General features: G+C 47.4%; 1 protein-coding gene across 1 annotated transcript in view; it reads right to left on the reverse strand.

Annotated features, from left to right (window-relative positions):
- The window catches only part of LOC119160112 (uncharacterized), a 151,356-nt gene that overhangs the window by 33,682 nt on the left and 105,014 nt on the right, over positions 1–12,660 (reverse strand). The gene's annotated exons all lie outside the window — the stretch shown is intronic.

Here is a 12,660-nt window from a genome sequence, read left to right on the forward strand (position 1 = left end):
CCTACCCACATAAAAAAGTGCCCTGCAGCAATTTATTCGATCTCACCCCAAGAAACCACATGGTATTTTACTCCAAGAAACGCTCACCTCCAACGTTACTTTGCCCGAGTATTGTTCGGAGGAAAAGAATGTCGAATGTGGGAGGGGTATCGCAACCCTAGCTTATAAAAAAGCTACATATATCAGCCATGATCTAAGATCACAGGCAGCAAAATTGAATACATCATGACAGAAGTTATTCCTAACTCCTTAATTTGCAATCAGGAAAGCATATTTATTCTTATATCTACAGTAGTTCGAAGGAATTGAAGCAAATATTCAAGTCCCTACTTATCAAAGCAATCAAAATAGCTCGAGACTCTCGCTAATCGTTGCTGGAGACTTCAACGCCCCCTACCACGCATGGGTTTACCAATACAATACAAAGAAAGGGGAGAGTCTATGGCGAGAAGCGACAGATTTAGAGTTAACATTGATTACAGACCCAGCATTTCCGACTAGATGCGGCACATCGACTTGTCAAGGAACAACCCCAGGCCTTATTTTTGTGCGCAACGCTACGGAGCCCACATGGGCTAACTTGAACCAAAACTTTGGTAATGATCATAACATTGCTACGTAGCTATCGCATGAAGGGTGAACCATTCTGTGCACAGAAGACGACGAAGAGGACTGGCTTGCTCGCTCTGTGTGCTGCGCTGCGATTTTATCGGTGTAAATACACTGACAAATAGTCACATCCCGTCTCATTTTACGTAACGTATTTGTGGTGGACGTGCTGGTCCTTCCCTGTACCCATAACGAAGCCCCGCAACGGCCGCATTATCAGGAGTCCTACTATGTCGCAAGTTCAAGGAACATCGTCTTCGCCACCCGCCTCTTCTGTGACTCCTACGTACGTGGTCCTACCTCCTGCTCGTGATCCTGGCGTATTTTCCGGACAAGATTACCTTGACGCTGACAAGTGGCTCAACGTCTATGAACGGATCAGCGCCAGTTTTAGGTGGGAACCGACACTCATGCTTGCCGACGTGCTTTTTTACCTTGATGGCCCTCCGCGGGTGTGGTTTGAGACGCACGAAGCCGACATTACCAGCTGGAACACTTTGAAGGAGAAGATCCTTGGCCTTTCTGGGAACACCGCTGCACGACTGATAACTGCGTGAAATCAGTTGGCTACTCGGGCACAGACGTCTACCGAATCTTACGTCGCGTATATTCACGACGTCATCGCCCTTTGCCGCCAGGTTGATGAACACATGCCCGAGCCTGAGAAAGTATCGAATGTGCCTAAAGGCATCACCGATGATGCCTTCAACCTGCTTGTCTACACTAACGTCAAAACCATCAATGAACTCATCAAAGAGTGCCTGCCGGCGGTTTGTACAAGACAAGAGCTGCCGTATTACGCAGAGATTGACATGACTGCCCAACACGGCCGCAACTTCATCGTATGAAGCCGCTCTCCAACCATCCATCTATGACCATGTCACCCGAATTGTTCGTCAGGAGCTTCAAGCTGCCTGTCCAGCTGTCATTCGACAGCCTGTTTTTACAGCCCAAGTCACTGACCCATCACAGCCATTGGCAGCCTTCATTCAAGCTGTGGTAAGACAGGAGTGCCGTCAGTGTGTCCCGTGACTCACCCTGAAATACGCCCATACCCCTCAGGTAACGCTCGCCGATCTCCTCCATCATTGCCCTTCCGGAACCCTACGCAATGGCGAACCCCTGACGACAAGCCTATCAGCTTTTCCTGTCATCAACCTGGACATATTTCTCGTTATAGCCGTCGCCGCTGGTTCAACCCACCACGTCATAGCTGTCCTACTTATATGCGCCCTACCAATTCTGGACGTCCAGCCGCTATACCATCCAACTTTTACTCGCCGCCTCCCCACTAGCCTCTCCCCACTGACGCCCCTTCTTCCGGTCACCACTGCCCCGCCACGGTGGTCTAGTGGCTAAGGTACTCGGCGGCTGACCCGCAGGTCGCGGGATCAAATCCCGGCTGTGGCGGCTGCATTTCCGATGGAGGCGGAAATGTTGTAGGCCCGTGTACTCAGATTTGGGTGCACGTTAAAGAACCCCAGGTGGTCAAAATTTCCGGAGCCCTCCACTACGGCGTCTCGCATAATCAAATGGTGGTTTTGTGACGTTAAACCCCCCAAATCAATCATTCCGGACACGCTACTTCCACTCACCGTCGCTGCTACGCGACCAATGCCGTTCTCCGCCGCCTCGGTGCTTTTCCTCGCCGACGATCGCAGCAGGAAAACTAGATATTGCAGCTTATTGAGGTGAAGCTGCAATACTAACGACGCCCGGAAACCCTCTACTGATGCTGCACACACACCAAAGTCTCATTGAAGTAAAAGTCGACAATGTTCTTGTTACTGCCCTTGTTGACACAGGCGCCCACCTATCTATTATGAGCACACATCGACGCCGCCGTTTTCAGAAGATCATGACGCCCTCTACGACTCAAGCCATACGTGTTGCCGATGGCGGCACCGTAGAAGTCGTCGAAATGTGCACTGGTCGTGTCAACATCGCTGGTCGTCACGCCGTAATCCTTATTGCCATTCTAGATCGTTGCCCCCATGACCTCATACTAGGTCTTTATTTCATGTCGGCACACTCGGCTTTAATTGACAGTTCTTCTGGCACGCTCAGCCTCAACCTTCCCCTGCTCTTGCCTGTGAAAAACCCGTCAGCCGTTTGGGTCAAAGCAATTTTGTTCGCTTGCCACCTCGAGCTGTGACATGCGTCTGTCTGTCATCGACCCCTCCAGTTCCTGACGGAGACTACATCGTTACACCGATAATAGACGCACGAATGACGCGTAGTGTTACAGTGCCGCATACCATCACCACCATAGTGGACAACTGTGTGTGTCTTCGACTTCTAAATTTCGGCCCATTCCCCATGTGTCCCTACCAGCTGTCGCTTGCTCAACTCACTGCCATAAAAAGTGGCATAAACGTTGTCGCTGTAACTGTTCCGGACCAAGCCGAAGTCTCACGGATACCCGGTTCTGCCGAAGCCATCTTTTGAAATGTGATTGGACAAGACATTTCGCCTGGTCTGGCCGACGCTCTCTGCTGCACTTTGGCCCCTTACGGTGACATTTTTGATATCAGTGATCGTTCCTTGCGCCAGACAAATATTGTTAAGCACCGAATTAACACTGGTGACTCTGCGCCTATCCACCGTCGGCCTTACCGCGTGTCCAGATCAGAACGAGCAGTGATTCAAAAGGAAGTGGAAAACATGCTATGGAAAGACATCATCGAACCATCGTCAAGTTCTTGGGCCTTCCCAGTGGTCTTAGTAAAGAAGAAAGACGACTCCTGGTGTTTCTGTATTGATTATCGGCACCTCAACAAAATAACCAAGAAAGACGTGCATCCTCTTCCACGTATTGACGCACTGACTGTCTTCATGGCGCCACCTTTTTTTTCATCCCTTGACCTCCGATCTGGCTACTGGCAAATTGCTGTAGACGAAATGGATCCTGAGAAAACTGCATTCGTTACCCCTGACGCCTTTTACTAATTCAAAGTAATGCCGTTTGGTCTCTGCAACGCGCCAGCAACCTTCGAGAGAATGATGGACACGCTTCTTCAAGGATTTAAACAAGCGACGTGCTTGCGTTACTTAGACGACGTGATAATCTTCTCACCCACCTTCGCCACACACCTTGTACAACTTTCGACCATTCAATCAACATTCTGACATGCCGGCCTCCAGCTGAATTCTTTGAAGTACCGCATCAGTCTTCGTCAAATTACTGTGTTGGGTCACCTTGTTGACGCTTCCGCTGTACGACCAGACCCGGCAAAAGTACGCGCAGTAACGAACTCTTCCGTTCCGCACTCTATCCATGAAGTTCACAGTTTCGTGGGCCTATGCTCATACTTTCGCCGGTTCGTCAAAGACTTTGCGGCACTTCCACAGCCAATCACAGACCTTCTCAGGCACGACTTCCCGTTTTGTGGAGGTTCTCTTCAAGCTAACGCTTTATCTCGACTAATCACCGCCCTATTGACACCACTGATACTTGCACATTTCGACCCAGATGCTCCTACGGAAGTGCGCGCAGACGCTAGCGGTCACGGCATTGGCGCAGCTCTGGCCCAAACTCAGTGGGGCTATGATCTTGTAATTGCATATGCAAGTCGTCTCCTTTCAAAATGTGAACGTAACTGCTCTTTAACAGAACGAGAATGCCTTGCCCTTGTTTGGGCGGTTTTGAAATTTCGTCCTTACTTGTATGGCCGCCCATTCCTTTTCGTCACTGATCATCACGTCGTCTGTTGACTCTCTTCACTGAGGGACCCTTCTTGACGACTTGGTTGTTGGGCGTTGCGTCTTCAGGAGTACTTCTACTCAGTTGCCAACAAGTCTAGACGCCTCCATCTGGACGCCGATTGCTTGTCCCGCTACCCTGTTGACTAACCAGATGAATCGGTCGGCGAGCCTGGCCCCAGCGTCGTGTCCATGTCTAGGTTTTGTCAGATTAGTGACGAACAGCGTCGCGACCCTTCCTTGCGGTCACTCATTGCCCGTCTGGAATCTGACCCTTACGGCGTGTCACTCCGTATGTTCGTCCCTTTAAATGGCACGCTATAGCATCGTAGCATCCAGCCAGATCACCCTGAGCTACTTCTAGTCGTGCCTAGCCATCTGCGTTCAGCGGTCCTGCATGAGCTTCACGACGAACCAACTGCCGGTTACTTGGGTGTACCTCGCGCGTACGACCTCGTCTGGCACCGCTTCTTTTGGCGTGGTCTCTCGCGGTCCGTTCGACGTTACGTGGCCTCCTGCGACAAATGGCAACGTCGAAAACGACCTGCCGCACCCCCTGCTGGACTCCTTCACCCGACCTCCATCCCTACTGAACCTTTCTTTCGTGTTGATGTAGACCTCCTCGGACCATCCCTGAATCAAACTCTGGGAACAAGTTGGTCGCCATTGCTATAGACCATGCCATCACGTTTGCCATCACTAGAGCGCTCCCCTCCAGCACTGCTACTGGCGTTGCCGACTATTCCCTCCTCGGTGTAATTTTACACTATGGCGCTCCTCGGCACTTGCTCACCGATCGCGGACGTGCATTTTTATCACGCGTACTCGAAGACCTTTTGCGCTCTTCCTTAACGCAACACAAACTGACCACTTCCTACCATCCTCAAACAAAGGGCCTTACCGAACGCCTAAATCGCACCCTCACGGACATGTTCTCGATGTATGTCTCATCTGACCACCATGATGGGGATTTAGCGCTACCTCACGTGTGGTTCGTCTATAATTTGTCTCGTCATGATGCCGCAGGTTATTCGAGTTTTTATTATGCCTGTGAACGCAATCCGACCTTACCACTGGACACCCTAATACCGACTACTACACCTCCGCCGAGTGAATACGCACGTGATGCTGTCGCTCACGCTGACCACGCACGTCAGATGGCCCGCTCTAGGCTGCTGGCTTCACAAGCAACCCAGAAGGCTCTCCATGACAGCAAGCATGTCGACGTTGAGTTCTCACCTGGTTCTCTAGTTCTTCTCTGGTGTCCAAGTTCGTCGTGTTGGATTCTCAGAGAAGTTTCTATCTCAGTACAAGGGACGTTACCGTATCATACGACGGGTAACGAACGTCACCTATCAAGTCATTCCAGTTTCCGGGACTAACCTGTCTGCAAACAACCCCAGTCCACGTCAGTAGGTTGATACCATACCACCCTCCTGAAGAACACGTATAAAGTGCACGGAGCCGGTGCTTTTACAACCGGGGGGTAATTCTACGTAGCTATTGCATGAAGGTTGAACCATTCTGTGGACAGAAGACGACGAAGAGGACTGGTTTGCTCGCTCTGTGCGCAGCGCTCCGATTTTATTGGTGTAAATGCTCTAGCAAATAGTCACGTCCCGTCAAATTTTGCGTAACAATATATTAAGGATTGACCTACGCATTGGCCAAAAGAGAACACGCGAATTCCAGGTCCCAGACTGGGACGAATTCCGGAAAATCAAAAATGAAGGGTTATTGCAGAAGGGAACCAGGAAGAATGGACTTAACAGCTGACGAAGGACGTTGGCACCGCTACTAAAGAGGTGCTCGCAGATCTTCCCATCGAAACAATGGACTGCCGACTAGCGCACCTCATAGAAGCTAAACAATTCCTTCTTAAGCGATGGAAGAGCCAGAGGCTGAACCGTAGGCTGCAAAAGAAAATTGCCGAACTCAATCGAGTGATTGAAGAGTACTGCAAAACCCTCTCCAAGCAACTGTGGGATGAGGTTTGCAACCCCATAGATGCTCAGATGAAAAACAAAGAAGGAAGCGGGAATCTACTCGAACATCTGTTAGACGAAACCAACAAGAAATCAATTCAGCGCAGCACTTTAAGCAAAGTTTTGCACGTGGCACAGAATCATTCATCAAAGTCAGAAGTCATTGCGCAGCGAAGTGAATAGGTTCCTATCCGTCGAGGACACACAGCAGCTACCCATTTCTTGGTTAGGCTACACAGTCCCAAGCAACCCTATTTCAGAGGCTGAATTCACGTTAGCAGACGTGAGGGCGACTTTATACGACCTGAACAAAAGATCTGCCCCAGGACGCGACAGGATAACAAACAAAATGCTGCGCGATTCGGAAGACGATTCTCTAGAATATTTAACGCAGTTAATTATTTCAATGTGGAAGAAACGTGATGTTCTTAGCGAATGAAAGGCCACTAACACCATTTGAATCCCAAAACCAGGCAAGACTCATGGCTTCAAGAATATACGACCGATTTCACTCACATCGTGTGTGGGAAAGGTTGCTGAACATGTAATAATAAATGGATAATTAGGTACCTGGAAGAGCACAACAGTTACCCCCACACGATGATAGGCTTCAGACATGGTCTTTCCATCCAAGATGACATGCTCCTACTCAAGAACAAAATAATTAGTCACAAGACAAAAGACACGGGAGCAATATTGAGACTAAACTTGGAGAAAGCTTTCGATAATATTCATCGTACCTTCATAATCAAAACCATTTCAAACCTAGGTTTGGGTAGTAGTTGTTATCTAGGCGTCAAAAAATTTCTCAGCGGAAGGACGGCAACACTCATGTCTGGGACCTAAAATCGGATACAGTGAAGCTAGGCAACCGGAGCACACCTCAAGGAGCGGTCATCTCGCCTACCCTTTCCTATATCTCTACGATTGGTCTCGCCAAGAAAGTCGAAGACATCGAAGGCATAGAATACACTATTTACGCAGGTGACGTCAAGACATGGTGTACTGGAGGCAATGACGAAGAAATGGAAGAAAAATTACAAGAAGCTGTAAACGTGACGGAAGAGTACCTCATTCCCATGGGACTCCGATGCTCACCCAAGAAATCTGAACTCCTGCTATACAGAGCTAAGAGAAAAGGCCGCAAACCAAGGGGATGGATTCCAACAGAATAGAATGAGATAATGTTCTATGCCATGAGCGGAAGAGCCATTCCAAGGGTGGATTTTATCCGGGCCGTGGGCTTGGTGATAGAAGCCAATGGCTCGAATAACCGAACTATTCAGCGTATCGCTCAGAAAGCGCACAACACAATCAGGCTCATCAAAAGAGTTACTAACCGCCAACAAGAGCTTGGAGACGACAACGATGTAAGACTAGTTAACTCGTTTGTGTTGTACCACTTCACCTACGTAGCAGCCATGCACGAGTGGCAGAGACCTGAAAGATACACACTTGATACTTTACTGAGGAACACAATCAACGTAGCTTTTGGGCTACCTATGCACACCTAAACTGAAAAACTCATGCAGCTTGGGATGCACATCACATTGGAGGAAATCGCCGAGGCGCAAGAGAGAGCTCAGTTCATTAGACTTACAACAACGCAAGCAGAAAGGCAGATCCTCAAATGAATCGGTGCACCAATTACAGAGATAAATGATAACCGCAAAGGAATTTCTAACGAACTGAAGGACAATATCAGAGTTTTGCCTGTTCCGAGGAATGCTCAACCCTATCATATGGTGAGTAGAAGGCAAGCCAAAGCCAAAGCTTTGCTATAGAAAGAGCTAAAAGTAAAGCAGAGGAATGCTCGTTTTTCGGCGCGACTTTCGCGTCCAAAAACGAGATTTCACAACAGTACTTGTAAAAGGTAAAGGTCAACTAGTCAACTCGGCTTCCATCTACACCACATAGCCGGAAATGGCCGAGCAAGTAGCCATTGCATTGCCACTTTTGAAGCCAAATATATCGAGGATCTACAGCCACTCTAGGGTGGTCGTGCGAGCATTTGCCAAGGAAGTTATCTCAAGACATGCTCTGGCAATGCTCAAAGGGAAAGTAATCAAACCACACACGACTATTTCGTTTCCTGCTCACATGGGAGAAATCAACGGTGCTCCAGCGAACCTCAACGAATCTGCCCACAATACTGCTCGAGGACTTGTAAACCATGCAGCTACAATGCAAAAAAAATGCTAAGGTTTCAGCATGCAAGGATCACCTTCTTTCGTAGTACGAGCTAACGAAACATTTCTATTTAGGACGCAGAGTGTTCCCCCTCCACACAGGAAACCAAACAGTTATCAGGCCATTACACACAGGCGATTACAAACAAGAACCCATCTGAACCCGCACTCATTTAACAGGATTTGTAGGAAGTTGTGTGTTCCTACAGCATGCGATAAATGCCACGACACCATAGATCATGCTCATATTCTCTGGCGTTGCTCCGCATTACGCAGCGACAAGGAAAATACTGAAGAACGATGAGGCTCAGATTTGCACCGTACTTCACTTGAGGGCAATTTTGGGCAGTCGGACGGGCCCGCGAAACGGTTGAGAGGCTAGGTCTCTCGCTCCCGATGAGGGAGTGGCCCGCTTCTGACTAAGACACTAGCATGACATATTGGACCTTATTAAAGTTTTTTCATCCACCCACGGATGTCAGTCGTCGGCATGGATATGTGCCAAGCGTCAACGAGGATATATCCACGTTGAACGCGGCTATAGCTGGTAAACACCGAAACATACATTCGGCAAGCCCTCCTTTATCACTGTACAGTAAACATTTAATTATTCCTGTAAAGGTGCGTTTCACTTTCGTGTAATATGCCGATTGTCCTGATGAAGGGACCAACCATGTTTTTTCAAGGAATGATTGGTGTGATAATTTTTCATAATAAGCATTTCACTTTCTTGCGTATACTCAGGTATGCGTGCCTTAAAATTGGCCTTATTTACTAAATGTCTTAACGCTGTATCTGGAGCACGCAGTTAATAATGAAATTGCTATTGCTATAATACTGTTCTTAACTAATTACCAACTTCTCAACCAATTTCTTTAGAGATGTATAATTTGTTGTTAGGGGCGTAGTACGTTGTTTACATTCGTTTTATTTGTATTAAAATTTCTTAATGGGTCGGCACCTGCATAAATACATCAATACAAATGGTGTGAACAAAATTGTACTTTAAAGAACGAAATGAAGGTGATTATAACGTTAAACTATCCCTTGTTGCTTTCTTTCGAAGTGGTTGTTAGCTGTATATGATTAGTAAAAGCAGTCTTTGTCATGCACACAGCACCAGCTTGTTACGCGAGGCAACAAATGACGCGAAAATGATCCATCACGTAATGACCCCTTATTTACGACCACGTTAAAATTAAGAGAATAGACAATGCTCAATACGACATAGTGTCTGCCATTTGGTCTTCGGCATTTACATTTTCTGCGTGCCACAAAATATCCTGCTTGTTACATGACGATAGTTATAGCGCGAGAACAAAACGACGTCACAGAGGCAAGAAGGACACGAAAGACATGACGTCACGAAGCCGGAGAGCATCTCCTTCTAAAGGTATTTAAAGTAGGCTAGCTGCCAATCACATAAGCAGCGGCCACATATAGCAGCTGGTGAAATAGATTATGAATTTAATAAAATATTTTCACTTGGAGCATAATGGCGTTTAGTAGTTTGTGTGCATATACATCTCTGTGAGTTCATAAATACTTGCTGAGAGAAAGAGGAATAAAGAGCAATAAGCAGCGCTGCACGTGTGTGCTTCTTTGCTCTCAGAGCAGTATTCTGAGCTGTAAAGAACTATTCCACTTGAGTGAAAATTAACTAGCTCAATTCTTAACTAAATCCCTATAGTGCTAAAAACCATGGTCATGCACCTTCTCCCTTATCCGGTGGTTCAACTTGTGGGGCAAGCTTGAAAGCTGAGCTTCCGACTGAGCTCGAGTTTACTGCTTTATTCGTGGCCACTTTGCAAGCTGCCGCTATGGATCCAAGTTACCACAAGCAAGGCCAATCAGGATTATCAGAGACTAAACCAGCAACAATTTTTGGCGGAAGAAACTTCAACATCAAAAACGATTCGTCACACTCATTGGCCCGCAACAGCTTCGGCGGAGCAATGGTGATGATACATCCTTTTCGAAGAAAACTATTTTCCTGAAGCAGCAAATGCTTTGACCGGCCCATAAAAACTTTGCTCGATCCCAAAGTTAACGGTATCGAGAAGTCAAAGCTGAATAAAAGCATGAACAAGTGATGTAATATTATTGGGTCCCTGTTCAGCGCTTGTAAGCTCTGAAATAGTACAGCACAAGATGCGAAAGCGTCGCATAGCCGACCCGCACCGCAAAGAGCCTGCAAAGAAAATCATCACAGTGGAAATGTTCGAGCGATTTCGCTATATTGTGACATTGTCTCGTAAGATTTTAATTCTTCCGTAAGAACATAGTTGACTGATTACTGTTGTGACGGAACACTTAGCCTTACTTGTTGGTTTCCCCAGCGTGCAGCCAAGAGTGACCACTGTCAAAAGAAAGGGGGGGGGGGGCGCTCAGCCCTCTTAACTTTTCTTGGGGGGGGGGGGGGGGGGCTCGCGCTTTTTTTGCACTCCGACTGATACGCCTATGCGGCACCGAGAGCCGAAAGTCGTAGATAGATAGATAGATAGATAGATAGATAGATAGATAGATAGATAGATAGATAGATAGATAGATAGATAGATAGATAGATAGATAGATAGATAGATAGATAGATAGATAGATAGATAGATAAGCTCAAAGTCGCCGAAGTTTGCCTAGAAATGCTTCGGAGTTAAAAAAAGAAAACAGGGCATTTATTCGTCCCTACTACGATAAGCTAAGCAAGTTGTATAGAGGAGGCGGCGTTTCTGACGGCACACTTACAAGCGGCCATCCCAATGAATGGCTCAGGTATCGAACCAATGCAGAGCGTTAAGACGTGGGGCTAATCTCTCGGAACCTGGCGGTGATAAGGGCATCCCACGGGGTGTTTATCTTCGCGATAACGTAACTGACCCAGTTGGGTAACTCTGCATCCACAGGCCACTTCTGCTGGGTGACACAGTAGGGCACGAGAGGTAAACGACCTCCGCCGTCGCAATTCTTTCCGGTTTCATCCGAGTGGAACGCCGTTTCTCGACGAGCTTTCCCTTCATGCCTGGCCAGCTCGAAATTCCTGAGCGCGCAGCCTATTAACAATAGTCTGGAATTTGCACGATATTTTCGCAGAGCAAACGGCGTGTGCTGCTTGCTCCCGTTGCGCGAACACGTTTTTGTTTTCGTTTTTTAGTATTTCTTTCATTTTACAGAAAAGGGAGCAAGAGCTAAAAGCAATGTGGCCTGACAAAGGGTCTTACGTCAGCCAGAACTCCGGCTGCAGGATTGGGAGCGTAGCCATTCATTCTCTTGAGATCCGCTACCGGACTTTCTCGGTGAGCTTATTCCACACCTTCGTTCAAGAAAGCTTGAGCGTTATTGTAATTTTCTATGGCTATAGGTGTTGTATTGGACCCAGCGGTCGCTCACTGAACAGCGTGACGTGGTTAAGCCGAGTAGTAGCCCAGGCATAGTGAAAGCTAGGATCGACAGACGCCGGATAAGACTTTTGAAGCACTGCAAACAACTGGGGCTACTATAACGCAAGAACATTTAATTTTGTTTGGATCAATTCAAACGTGCCTCAAGTGACGCCACAGTTATTATGACACTGTCGATGCAGCATACATCAGCGGCAAGCCAGAAATTTTCCTCAATAGCAAAAGCCTTCTCATTGCCAGAATCAACGAAAGACAAGCGAACCGGTCAGAGTGTCAATCAACTTCAATTCGTCAGTGCTTTGCTTTGTGAGCTCGGCACGACTGAAACCTGCGCACGCTCTTCGACTCATGCCAGCTGGGAACGTGTAAAGAAATCGTGTCATTTAAATTCAATTCACTTTAGCTTTATTTCAGGTGTTTCCTCAGGAGAAGGAGGCAAAAGGCTTTAATCACATGATGGTGGGCTCCGCCCACCGGACTTCGCAGCAGGCACAATACAGAAAGCAAACCTGTAACGGTAAAGCTATAAATATTGTAAGGCAGAGCAACAAGAGACAACGCTGGGCCGGCTGAGACACCACCTCAACTATGGCTCATAGCCACTCAGGGGGATTGGTTTTGTGAATTCTCAGGCATTTCAAGTATTAAATAATCCTTATAAAAAAGGGAAAGAACGCACGCAAAGACAGAAAGAGTGCAATTATTGTTTTTTTACCTTTCTGGCCAGGCAGTATAGTATTTATATTGACTGTGTGTTACACTAGCACCGAGCACGTTTAAAAG

Source organism: Rhipicephalus microplus, chromosome 3, assembly GCF_043290135.1.
Source record: "Rhipicephalus microplus isolate Deutch F79 chromosome 3, USDA_Rmic, whole genome shotgun sequence".
Classification (NCBI taxonomy): domain Eukaryota; kingdom Metazoa; phylum Arthropoda; class Arachnida; order Ixodida; family Ixodidae; genus Rhipicephalus; species Rhipicephalus microplus.